The sequence below is a fragment of the Pan troglodytes genome, chromosome 6 (genome assembly GCF_028858775.2).
Source record: "Pan troglodytes isolate AG18354 chromosome 6, NHGRI_mPanTro3-v2.0_pri, whole genome shotgun sequence".
Classification (NCBI taxonomy): domain Eukaryota; kingdom Metazoa; phylum Chordata; class Mammalia; order Primates; family Hominidae; genus Pan; species Pan troglodytes.
This window is the reverse complement of record NC_072404.2, coordinates 91,280,679-91,294,949: the sequence shown is the minus strand read 5'-3', so window position 1 is coordinate 91,294,949 and position 14,271 is coordinate 91,280,679.

The window sequence follows — 14,271 nt, the reverse complement described above, 5'->3', positions numbered from 1 at the left end:
AGTTGCATGTCCCAGGGTTTGTTTTACAGATTATTTCATTACCCAGGTAATAAGCATAGTACCCGATGAGTAGTTTTTCAATCCTTTTCCTCCTCTTACCCTCTAGCATCAAGTAGAGCCCACTGTCTGTTGTTCTCTCCTTTGTGTCTATGTGTACTCCATGAAACATGCATTTATTCTTTATTCAACTGAAGTGTTAGACGTGGACCCTTTATGCAAGATAAAAATAGTTCCTTTCCTTGAGGGACTACTGGCTGAGAATATTGAAAATATAACAAATATTTACAATAGTGAGATGAGTGCTATTGTGTAGGAAATAAATGTTATTATAGGAGCTTACAGAAAAGTAACCTAGCAAGACTAGGCTGGCCAGAGAAGGCTGTCATGGTCTTAAGCTGAAGGAAAGAGGGGGCAATACTGTAAGAAATGGAGAAGAGTTGTGTGAAAAGAGATGCACCCAGGGAACTAGAAGTAGCTGAATGTGACAGTTCAGTCTGGCTGAAGGGATGGGCGACTGAAGATGAAGTGGAAGATGCCGCTGGAGAGATAAAGAACCAGGGCCTGAAACTCTCTCTGAATCACATTTGGGTATTTAGGTAACTGAAAGCCACTGAAGAGTTTTAGGCAGAGAACAGTATGATCATATTTGCATTTTAGGACAACCACTCTGGGTGAAATCCGTGTTATTGATAGAAGAACACCACAGATAAGGAGACCACTTAGGAGCCTACCATCAAGGTGTGAAACTTTTGTTAACTGGTAGGAAGGTAGATAGAGAAAAGTGGACTGATCTTTGAAATATTTAGAAGAAAAAAAGGAGAAGACTTTATGATTCACTGGTTATATTGAAAAAAAAAGGGAGGAAACAGAATTACTCTCAGGATTCTGAAGTTTAGCATCCTGGCTAGCAGTGCAGTCCCCCAAGTTCGGGGGAGAAAGGAGGATGCCCAAGGCATTGGTGAGGTAGACGGGGCAAATCCAGAGGAGAAAATTAAAAATTGCACTTCAGAAATATTGTGAATGAGCCTTTGTACAGTGTTCAGGATATGAAGACAAGAAGATGCAAAGATGGGTGGGTCGCTGCTGCCCAAGAATATATACACTCAGTGTGATTCTTAACACTGACAGCATGTTAGAAATGCTTATTGGAAGTTTTGTTGGTTTGTTTTGTTTTATATATTGATACTTAGGTCCCACTCTAATTCAGAATCTCGAGTGTTTCCTGCAGCCAGGGTTACACTAGCCAGGAGGATGTTAAGTGACAGGAGTGACGATTCAGAGGCAGGATGGTTCTGAATTATACTTTATAAGTATCTACATAAAATTTTTTGTTTCAATTTTAAATGAACACATTGAGTATATTTTAAAACACATTCTATAATCCCATTTTGATTGCATTATTTTTGAAGGCTTTTCTATTCATTTTTCTCTTTGGATCTGGATTCTATAGTTGGACATTCCTGATAATCAGTAAAGTTCTCATTGATTGTGGTTGATATTTAGGACCACTATTAGGATAATTCTTTTTACTAGACATTCTATTCCTATTTAAGTCACATTAATAACATCAAATGTCTTATATAGTTGCACCACAGATTTCTATAAATATTATCAAACAAAAAGAAATTTGTCAATCAGATTCTTTCTTATGGTAAATGAAATACAGACATTTATGTATCCAAACAACAGAATAAAATTAGAAAATTACATGACAATATGTTTTTTTACATATCACTTTTAATTAAATAATGGCTATTTCTTGACACAATAAAAAGCTAATCAAAACTTAAAATCCCACTTAAAAGATGACTATTTCAGATTGATTGCAGGCTGCCTGCTCATCTTAATTTACAGGCCCTCAAAAAAATCTGACTGAGGCAAAAGAGACTGTGGTACATGAGAGAAGTTCCTGTCTCTACAGATTGCCTGGGGACATATCCCAGCTCCCCAACTTGGGCATGTTGTATGACACCTCAAAGTTTCTGTTCTTGCCTGATTTATTTTATTCACTCAATAAATATATATGTATAATAACAATGATTATAGTCACTACCTAATAGTCACTCAGGCCTCTTTCTTACCTGAGAAACTTAAACATTCTGATGCTGATGATTTTAGGAATGCCTAGAGAAACACGATCTGAAGAAGATTTCTAAGGTATAACAAACATTACCAAGATCTCAAAATTTTCTCTCTTCTGGGCACTGGAAATATAATGATGAGAAACACAAACACAGTGCAAGTTGCAGGAGACCATTGGGAGAGTATTCATCCAAAAATTGCACGAAGAGGCATATATTACTAACTCTAAAAAAGCACTATGCAATAAAAAGATCTTGGTAACAAGGAGTTGATGGCAGATGGAAGGAAAGAACCTGACGGGAAGTGACCTGGGTTTAGCAACTGAGCTGGGAAGAAGGTGGATGGACGATTCACACTGCCCTGGGTGTCTTCATCCAAATCTCAGCAACAATTAGACATCTGGAGCACAGTATATACAGACTAAGTAGTGGAGAAGCAGATGGCAATGTTAGCTCTGGGAGAATGTTTGACTTCAGCTAACAGCTTAGGGTATGAATGAAGAAATTTCTTCTCACTTATGGGCCAATACTTAAGTTTCCCTCAACAAAAATGCATTACCTCAACCATTTTCTTATTTCCTTTCATCAAAAACCTTTAATTTTCTCTGCTAAATTTCTACTTGTCCTCCTTTTCATCAGTCCTCAGTCTCATGAAATTTCATCTCAACCTCTCCTCCAAAACTGCTTTGGATGATTTCTTAATTGCTCATTCCAATCTCAATATATTCTGTCAGTTTCCCTCTGAAAACTCAGACTTCTCTAAGTCACAGGGCTTCACTGCCTTCTCACTCACTCTCTTCTCAAGATAGTCCGACTCATCTGCCCCTTAAATATTGGTGTTTATAAATTCTTTACCTATATGATTTTATTAAATGTTATGGTTTCCTATCTTCATTCTGGTCCAAATTCCCAATCGTCATTGGATACTCATACCTAGGAGTCTTAAATATATGACTAATCTAACATACCTAGAAAATAACTAACATCTTTCTCAATATCTCTTCCTCCTTTTGCCCTCTGTATCTCAGGACATAGTCAAAGAGGCAAAGTCAGCTAAGCTAGAAACTTTAGTGTCATTAAATGACCAAATTCTGACAAGCCTACACCTTAAATACCTTTTGATTTCCCACTACTTTCTACACCCACCACTACTTTCTTTCTTCAGACTTTTGTCAACTCCTGCCCAACCATTTAAATGATTCCCAACTGGTTTCCCCACTTCGGGTTTCTTTCCACTTCAACCCACCCCCATGGTACTTATTTTCTAAAATTTACCTCTGATCACATCTTCCCCCTTTAAAAAATATTCAGTGACTCCCCATTGCCTAGAAAATAAAATATAAGTGCCTTAGTAGGACATATGACACCAATTAGAAGCAGGCCTCTCGCTACTTATGACTTCATATTCCCCTCATTCCTATCCCAACACCAAAAAATATATATATATATGCCATTTTAACTTAAACCTTACCAAATTACCTAAAGTTTTTCAAATATAACACACTAATTCATTTTTTTGTGGCTGAACACAACGCCCACAATGCCTTCTCCTAAGCTCCCTTCTACTGTTACCAATATTTTAATACCCACTGTAAATGCTACCACTCCTCTAGAGCATTCTCTGGTGTTCTGAGTGCTTGGGCCATTTTCTCCTCTGTTTTTCAACATAGATTTGAGTTTGAATGTTTGCCAGAATCATCTTAAATATCATTTATATTAAATTACTTCCTTTTAGGAAACAAACAGGGAGAGCTTGGAAATCAAGAAAACCCAAGTATTTACTAGACACTCCGCTCTGGGCCAAGTGAGATATTTGGAACATATCTCTGTTACAATCCATGAAAATGTGGCATACTTAAAAAAAGGTGTGAACTTTAGAATGTTAAAAAACCTAGTGTCAACTGTAGCTTTAATTTTTACTAGTGTGAGCTTAGGGGATCAGAATCTGCAATTGTAAATTGTCACAGCATTTTCTTTGCAATATGGTGGGAACAATTACTAATGACATAGGACAGGCATAAAATAGGAGCTTAATAAATAATACCAACTTGTAGTAAAATAAGAACCTAATCTCCTAATAACCATACTGTCTCTGGAATTGCCAGAATAACAAGAATGCTTCAAGTAGTCAAACATTTGGTTAATTTTTCAATTAAATTTCCATCTCAATTTAAATAATGGTTAAGCTGTGACACCTTCCGGAGGGCTTCTTCTACTTTTCCTTCTAATAGAACATCATTCCACTTAGTACAACCCCATGTCAGGTTAGGAAAACCTAATAAGACATGTCAACCTGCATCTCAGACTGTCTCATCTGTGTAACTCAAGAATCTATCCCTAAGTTGTTTTTTTGAATCAGAATTCTGGGATTAGTAAAAGTGGGACAGGACAAAGAGAAAATGGCAGATCAGGTAGATCATTTTTAAATAAGAAAGGTATAATGATTTAAAAAATAAACCTGGGATGCAAAATCAGAATTCAAGAGAAAGTTTTAATTAAAACTGAGCCGTTAAGTTTACTGATGGACTTCCTATATTCTCCTAAATTCTAGAGTCAGCAGAGCCTCAAGAAAGACATTAAGTGTCTCACAACTGATGGTAAGCAAGTAAAAGTAGTCACTAGATAAAGAGAGGAAAGTAAGTGGAAAGGATCAACACATTTCGATTTTTAAAAAAAATTAGGATGAGCAATACAGACAGGGCAAGAAAGTCTCAAGTCCAGTTGTTTCTATTTCTTTTTTTTTTTGGAGACGGAGTCTCGCTCCGTCGCCTGGGCCGGAGTGCAGTGGCGCCATCTCGGCTCACTGCAAGCTCCGCCTCCCAGGTTCACGCCATTCTCCTGCCTCAGCCCCCTGAGTAGCTGGGACTACAGGTGCCCGCCACCACGCCCGGCTAATTATTTTTGTATTTTTAGTAGAGACGGGGTTTCACTGTGTTAGCCAGGATGGTCTCGATCTCCTGACCTCTTGATTCGCCAGCCTCGCCCTCCCAAAGTGCTGGGATTACAGGCCTGAGCCACCGCTCCTGGCCCAGTTGTTTCTATTTCAACTGTGACTAATACAACATGGACTGTAACTAGGCAAAATTATGGTGGAAAATGTTTCTTTAAAGCTTGAATCCTTTACTGCCTTGATACCTCAACCTTTTTTTCTGTGGTGAAAAATCATTGCACTCAAATGGCATTAAATTGAAGAAAAGAGCAAAATTGTAAAGCAATCTCAGCCAATTTATATTATAAATTACATATTAGATACCATATGTAAGGAAGTATAATACCAAAAGACCTAAACTATAGCCCTAAATTATTATTAACTATATAATTCAGTAAAAGATTTCTGCATACACTATTATTCTGTTTCATAAATAGAAGTAAGAAATGCTGTGAAACAAGAATGGAGAATCAAGAAATTCATGAATAAAAAAGCCTGAGAGAATGGTTAAGCTAAATCTGAAAACATAGCTTCAAGCTGATCCCAAAAAACCTAAAATTGTGCTTTCAAACCATAGTGTGTGTTCCTGAACACCCAAGTACATGTCTTATTAATCCCTATATAATAGTGATGTCGCAGGGCCACTCCATCCCAAGGGATACCATTTAGGGTGTGATGTGGCCTCATAAGCTAGATTGCTGCTGATTTGAGCCAGTCTGAGTCACTCCCTCTAATCCAAAGGAAAGACTATAATCCTAACATGTCTCAAACCCTTCTGTATTTGTCTCTTGGGATAGTGAGAGCTTGAAGTCTTACTGAACCACTCATTATGAATCAGGAGCATTTTGATCAATGCTATTGTCTTGCTGATAATAAGATAGTAGATGCCTGAGTTTTGTAACACCGAAGTATTTATACCCCTGTGCTTACACAAGTGAATACTCAGGGGCAACCTCCTCCTTAATCTCTCCTTGTATTGTTATTGATTGCAAAGGAGGAGTAGGGTGTGCCTGGAGAAAATTCCATCAACCCTCTGAACCCTATTCTATTCTCACCTACCAAGGGTTATTCCTAGGGTTTCAAAGTTCTCAGTGACTCAAGTTGTCATTTATTTTGGTATTTCTCTTTCAGGCTATTCCTAAATATGCATTATGAAAGTTTAGTAGTGTGCCCTTCATGTAGTAGGATTGATATGTATATAAAAATAAAATATTAAGTAATCTTCACTAATGCTTTGAACTTCCTATTTTCCTAAAGAGAAATACAAAATATTACTGGTAGTATATAAATCTTTGTTATTATCCTTATAGGGAATTAGCTTCTCAATATCATTTTATCCCTTAGGCATAGGGAGTTTGTTACATATGATCATGGTTGCCTAGGGTTGCCATAAATCACCACCAAGTGGTAGTTTACAAACAACAGAAGTATATTATCTCACAATTTTGGAGGTCAGAAATTCAAAATCAAGGTGTTAGCAGGATCACACTCCCTCTGAGCCTCTAAGAGAGAATTTATTTTTTTCTTGTCTATTCCAGTGTCTGTTACTCCAGGCATTCCTCAGTTTGTAGCAGTTAATTCTAATTTTGGCCTCTGCCTTCACATGGCCTTTTCCGTTTGTCTGTGTTTTTTCCTCCTGTGTCTTTTATAAGGGCATGTGTCATTAGTTTTAGGTTCTAACCTAAATCTAAGCTAATCTCATCTCTAGATCCTTAACTTAATTACATTTGTAAAGTCCCTTTATCCAAATAAGGTCACATTCACAAGTTTCAAGGATTAGGACTTGGACATTTCTTTTTGGGGGACACAATTCAACCCACCATACATATTCCCTTGGCATTATGGTATTTGAGTGGGAAATGCTTATTATGAGTTCCCTAATTTATATCTCCAACCTTGGTTTTTCCCTTATGTCCAGATTCTTACATCCAAGTTGATATAGTAGATGGCCAATTTGTTTTCTCCACCTGAGTGTACCTCAAAACTGAGGTACTCATTCTCCCATCTTCCAGGGGAGTTGACTAGTTGTGGCTCATAGCTAAGATTCTCCCCAGAAATTACTTTGGGGTGGAGGGAGCTGCTTTTCTCCAAGTAATACCCACTTCAAAGGGACAAAGGGACAGAAGGACAGGTTTGGTAACATGTCTCAATTCAGCCCATCTCTGGAGGGCCATCCCAGCTCCAGTTTCCCATGAGATTGACTGACGCCTCTGTTTCAACTGTACATCACCAATTTCTTTGTCAATCCTGCTTTCTTCCTTCACAGGTATTGTTCCTGAGAGTTCTTTGCAAAAAAACACCTATATGCAAGTGTCCATTTCAGTTTGTTCCTGCTAGAATGCAGCCTAGAAAAAAAAGGCATCCCTAATCTAACATGTCCCTACATAACTCTTATTGCAATGTATCTTCCACCACTTCACATTCTGTCCCTTCCATTAAAAGAGTTCCTTCCCCATTCCCCAACTTTGTAAATGACATCAACATCCACAGAATTTTCAAGCCAAAAGCATAGGAATTATTGTACTTCGTACCCTTTTCTTTTACCAAGATCCTATTTAGAGCCAAGTAATTTTACTTCTAAATTATATTGGATATCTGTCTAGTTTTCTACATTTCCATTAACACTCCCCTAGTGTGATCATCATCTCCTCCCATACTACTCTCAGTTATTAGAACTGTGAGCCTGGGCAATTTACTTACTCTTTCCAAGCCTCCATGAAGTCGAAAGAATAATAGTACTAATATAATAACAGTACTCAACATTACAGAGTTGCTTTGATTAAGTGGTTAATAAACGTAGAAGGGCTAAAATAATACTTGGCATATAGTAAGTGCTATCGTGTCAGTTATTATAAATATTCCAAAATTTAATTAGGTCGCCTCTTGTAGTGGGAAAGGGAAAGGAATACAACTGAGTGAGGAGAATTATCTGTGGACCTCTCCAGAGGCTGGCTTTGTACCTAGTGTTAAATCATGTACATCTCATGGCATGTAATTGCACCCTATTATTCCATATGGTGGAATCCCAGAACCCAAGTTAGTTTAAAGTAAATATTCAATGTGCACATATAATAATGAAGTAAATGTTATACAAAATATTTTCTCAATACTACAGTATTTAAATTTTATCTAAGTGGCTCTAATTCAAGAACAAGCAGTTCAGATGCTCCCAGAAGTACAGGCTATCAGTGCATTCCAGGAGCACGTTGTGGGTTGATTGTTTCCAGTACAACATCATCCTACTGCCATGAATTTGCTTGCTGGTTAATGTCTATAAAAATTCCCACAGATGTGTAAAAATATGTATTTGACTCTGTTTCTTCTTATCCATCCCTTCCCACACTTTGTGGTAACTAAATAGGAAAATCATTTCTTGAATATCTCTGTACTATGGTTAAAATGTAGTGATCCAAAGATAAAAGCTTATATATGTGATCCAGTGCCAAACATGTCCCTAGATAAAATAGGTATTCAAAGCATGAATTAGGTTACTGTATAGTATTTTACTTGACAGTGAAGTTTAACAAGGATCATAAGATATGAATACATAAATTTTAAATCCATTATCATGGATAAGGAGATCATTTTATTAAGTCAGTCTATTACTTGTAACAACAATAGTATAATGAGATATGAGAATTTAAGATTATAGTTTTTTTTTTAAATATAGCCATTGGAAAGCACATGTTGAAGTTTAATAAAACTGAGCCATGGCTGATTTATTAAAAACTTATACTTAAATTGTTCCTATTTTTTTCTTTTAATGTTTTACTTTATTTATATATTTATTTATTTATTTATTTATTGAGATGGGTGTCTTGTTCTGTTGCCCAGGCTGGAATGCAGTGATGTAATCACAGCCTTGACTTCCTGGGGCTCAAGTGATCCCCCTGCCCCAGCCTCCCGATTAGCTGGGACCACAGACATTCACCACTACACTCAGTTAATTTTTTTTTCTTATAAAGACAGTGTCTCACTATGTTGCCCAGACTAGTCTCAAACTCCTGGGCTCAAGCTGTCCTCTTCCTCGGCCTCCCAGAATCCTGGGACTCCAGGCATGAGACACCACTCCTGGCTGAAATTCTTCCTATATTTTATTCTTATTGTTTATTATTATTTATATATCCATTCAGCAAGCTTTTAATATTTACATTATACACACACACACACACACACACACACACACACACACAAATAGAAATTGTTGAGTGCTAAAAAAATTAATAAAATCTGGTCCCTTCTCTAAATCTAGTTGAAAGAACTAGATTAATGTTGGAACATTTATTTGTCTGAGCAAGAAGGCGGCTCCCAATTCCCCTCATGCCCCTTTTTGCCATTGGGTTGCAAAAAAGTATAAACACCATGGAAATGACAATGTTCACAAAATATTTCACAAAAATGCACAGAACTTCCACTTCAGGAACTTTCTATTAGTATTCAGCTCTCGTATAAGCTATATTAGAACCTCTAACGTTTAAAAAAAAAAGTACCCTCTGAAATTAAAAACACAAAATGCTTGAATAGCCTCTTTTGATACTGGAGACTAAAGTTTTAGACACGCTGTTCCAAAATATTTATATTAATAACTGTCAGATTTGAATGGTACCCTCAACATGACAAAGTTCCATGTAGTCCAGGATACAATTGAAACTGTGTTTGCAAAATTATGACAGTTAAGAGAAATTTGACTCCATCTTGCCTCTAACCACCAAGCTGTCTTTGGTCATTCCTGGGCATAGGCCAAGCTAACTTTGGGAGAAATTTAGTTTATAGTTTAACCTTAAAGCAAGATGGTAATAGCCCTTCCCTAAACTAAACTGCCTTTATAAAACTGGTGAAAGCTACAAGGTTAGGGTTACGAGGAACCTGAAGTCTGCTAAGATGTAGGCATAGTTTCTGTAATCCCTTACTGCTCAGGAGTCAAATGGCCAGAGATCACAGGATTTGTGACTTCCCTAATTGCTCCTATACATCACATCACTATCGTAGAACCTAAGATTGGTCTTTTGAGTTTTTTTTTTTTTTCAGATTTTTGCATTTCTGACAACCAGCTGACTTCACTCAGACCTATGACCCAACCAGTCCTGTGGCCCCTGCCGAGTGGCTGACTCAGTGCACGAGGACCATTTTCTATACCCTATGATTTCATTTCCAACCAATCAACATTCTCCATTCCCTAGCCCCCTGCCCATCAAACTACCCTTGAAAAACCCTAACCTCTGATCTTTCAGAGAGACTGATTTGGGTAATAACTTCGTATCTTGTATGGTCAGCCTTGCATCAATTAAAGCCTTTCTTTACTGAAATACCATTGTCTCAGTGAGCTAATTTTGTCTGTGCAGTGGGCAGAAAGAGCCTATTGGGCAATTACACAATAAGTGCAAGTACCTCCGCTACTCAACCTCACAAACCTATGTATTCATTGGAGCTCAAAATGTTTGCATCTAATATAGACTCTTTGTAGAGATTATTTTCCCAAGTAGGAGAACAATAGGGTATTTAAGTGAGGCACTTAACTTTCAGCTAAAAAATTATTTCTTATTGAAGGGGATTGGGAGACAACTAAGAAAGAAACAGACAACATAGATTTCAAAACAAAGCCTATGGAGGAAATGAAATGTATAATCTTGCAAGTCAAATGTGTGTCTGGGACACGAATTGATTATGTGTCCAAAATTATCCATCTGTCATAGCTTACTAAGGGGTCAACTGTGCCTGATAGCATTCCACAGTTAAGGTGGAATTGTGGTATGTGGACTAGACCTGAGAACACCCTGAAGGCACAAATCAGTTGCATGAGCTGGGTGCTCCGACTTTAGCGTTCCTACTCATGGCCCTCTCTAGTTATCCTAATTAGGGCTTCATGGATTGCTTTTATGACCAGTTCAAAGAGGACAAATAACAACAACCACTATAGATAGCTCTGTGTAATTCATTAGCATTACTTACAGAAGATTTCTACAGTATTAAGTCCCACTGAAGATTGGCTGTGAAATAAAATGAATAAAATAAATACCCTTTGTAAGTGGGACAATTAGCACTATGCTTTATCTTCCTTGTTACCTGGAAGTCATGGCCTGAGATCAGGTTGTACATTGGCTAGTAGTTACTGGTTTCTTTGGCCAGGTGATCAGGGCCTAAGGCTAATACTGAAAGACTGATAACATGAAGAATTTGGAAACACTCATGTGGTTGGAGCTCTCAGAATGTGGTTAAAGTCTCTAACATTTGTTGCTTAGGAGAGACCACCAGAAATCCCCGCCAGAAAACAATTCTTAAGAACTGTAGTGTAAGGCTTAAAATTAATTCCAAATATTATATGCCACTTTGACATCTGAAACTGGGACAGCCATGCATGGCCTGAACACAGGTTCTTTTTTCTATTCTGCTCTTGGAATCTGGTCACCTCCATATCCAATGAACCAGGCACCATTCTTGCTTATCTCAGAGTAATGGGTTTCAGTTCCTTGCCAGCCCAGTAGAATTGTTCAAAAAAGCCAAATACATCCTCCCTCCAAAACTAGAAGGAACTGCACGCTCTTGACACTGTACTATAAAGCTTCCCACAAACCCTATTTGTTCACTTTGTCATTGAATGCAATCCCATGTGGACCTGAATGATGTCCAGAGTCCTTCTTCCCCAAGCTGTGAGTATAATTTGCTGTCAATCTCATCTCTCCACTGTTAGGTATTGTATGTTCAGCAATTTCCATATTCCTAGGGCAGAAATCCTAGGGATGAATAGGAGTCATCCCTCACCAATGGGGTGAGTAGAGACAATTGAAAGTATAACCTATTAGATAGCATAATGAATTATTCAGATTTTAGTCAGACTTGCCATTCCTTGAAGCCAAAGAATCCTAACTGAAACAACTTGATCTAGAAATTAACCATGATTCCAGATACGTGATGGAGCCATTGCTGAGTAAGGGAAGTTAAGAGAGGGACTACATTCAGGAGGAGAAATAATGAGTTTATTTGGCAAGATTGGGTTTTAGAAGTCTATAAGGATAAAAAGGTATAGAGCAGCTGTGGGATATAAAAGTCTATATCTCAGCAAGAAAATTCAGAGGAAACAATATAGATTTTGGCATCAATATATAAACACCACTTGAAGTCATACCCTTAGATGTAGTAGGTCAGGAAAGTGAAAAGTAGGCAACAAATTTATCTTTAGTCTAATGAATCTTTGGACCCTTCAACCTTCTTTTATGCCAATCTTATTTATTCAAATTTCATATGAATACAGCTTCTTAAAGGACATAACAGATGTCTTTTAAAAAGGTATTAATTTGCATGTGTATGCATAAATAATTGCTTGCTTCTTAGGTAAGTTCTATAACTAAACTGTGTCTAAGGTCTTAGATCACTGACTTAGTTCAGGCTGCAATAATAAATTATCAGACTGGGTGGCTTATAAACAGCAGAAATATATTTGTTGTCGTTCTGAAAGTTGGAAAACTGAGATGAAGTTACCAACACAGTTGGCTTCTGGTGAGGAGCCTCTTCTGGGATGGAGACTACTACCGACTTGTATCTCCACATGGTGGAGGGCAGGAGGAGGAAGTAGGTTCTCTCTAGTCACTGATATGGGCACTAATCTCATTCATGAGGGCTCCACTATTATAAGCTCATCTAAGCCTAATTACTTCCCAAAGGCCCTACCTCCTAATACCATCACACCGTAGGGGGTTGGTGGAGGCTGGGGTTTTAACATATGAATTTTGGGGGGACACAAACATTCAGCCTATAATAGCCATGCTTAAAATGAATCCTAAGCACTAAGTAGGAATTTTCTCAAATTTCTTATGAAAGAATTAAATGTATCATACATTTAGTTTAGATGGATGAATTGGCAAAACAAGAAAAGTAGAATATGGAACGGGTAGTAAGGTGGGTAAGGAACAGAGGGAATATTCATTTTAAATATTCTCCTATATGAACGATTTGCATTTATGAGGTGAAAAGAATTTCTTCATTTTTTGTAATACTGTACTACTTATATACTGTTTTTAAATTAGTACTATATATTTATATTTGTGTATCTTACCTCTGATAAATCCTGAACTTCCTCAAGACAAGAACTAGCTATTTTTTAAATCCCACTGTAATATCAAAGCTTAAAATTTTGATATTATACTTGTTCCTTAAATCTAATAAGAACAGATTTATACTTTTGATTCAGGAGGAAAGATTATCTCAAACATCTAAAGTATTTTTCCTCATATATTTGGATGTGTCTCAATATATGAATAAACTATAAGACTGAAAAACCAGTTTTCTCACCTGGCTTCATATTAATGATGGCAGATAATACATATAGTTTGCCCCATTATTTGTAAGATCCCACTAGAATTACAATTAAGAATGAAAGATGTAAGATAAGGAGAACAGAAAGTAAAAAGTGACTGTTATGACCAGGGAGAAAGATCAACACTGGTTGAACACAGAAGGTAATTGAGAATGAATCATTGGATGAAATCAGCAGAAAAGCTACAAGCTAGCATATGCTAGAAGATATATGCTATAAGGAAGAAAGTAGGAACTAATGCACAAAAGAAGACCTCAGAGAAGCTCTAATCTCAGAATCAGTCAGTATGATAAAACATAGAAATGGAAAATAGGGCTGAAATTCAGTGACTGTGTATGTATTGAGTAACTGTTGTTAGATAACAATAACAACTTGCTAACACTGGTACTGGATGTGCAAATCATAAGCAATCCACATTTATTCCCAAACTAATTCATTGATATAATTGTGTAGGACCATGTGACTAGTTATGGCCAACAAATTGCTAGAGAAAGTGATGCGAAGTCCTTTTCAGGCAAGATCATGTAATTGATGCCCTTCAAGAACCTTCCTTCCATCAGCCACAGACAGCAACATTGAGATAATGGCTGCTTTATCAGCCTGCATTCCAGAGTGAAGAGACATGGAAAAAAGAAGTTTCTACAGTTTTGAAAGTCACTAAGTTTTGTAATTTGTTCAAGGCTTCATCTAGTCAATTCTCACTTCGACTATTCTCTTGCTCAAAAAAATTAGGGGAAAAAATGGGATAACGAAACCTTCTAGTGTAGACATTTGCACCCCAGAATTAAGCTCCCATTATTTTGCTACTTGAGGGTTTCCACAAAAGAAAGAAAAAAGACAAATTAATGTGAGAAAACAGATTGATATGAGAAACAAATTTCAGAATAAAAGAGCCCACAACAGTCCTGTCACTTTGAATTTAAAAAGAGTCATAATTAGACATATATGCA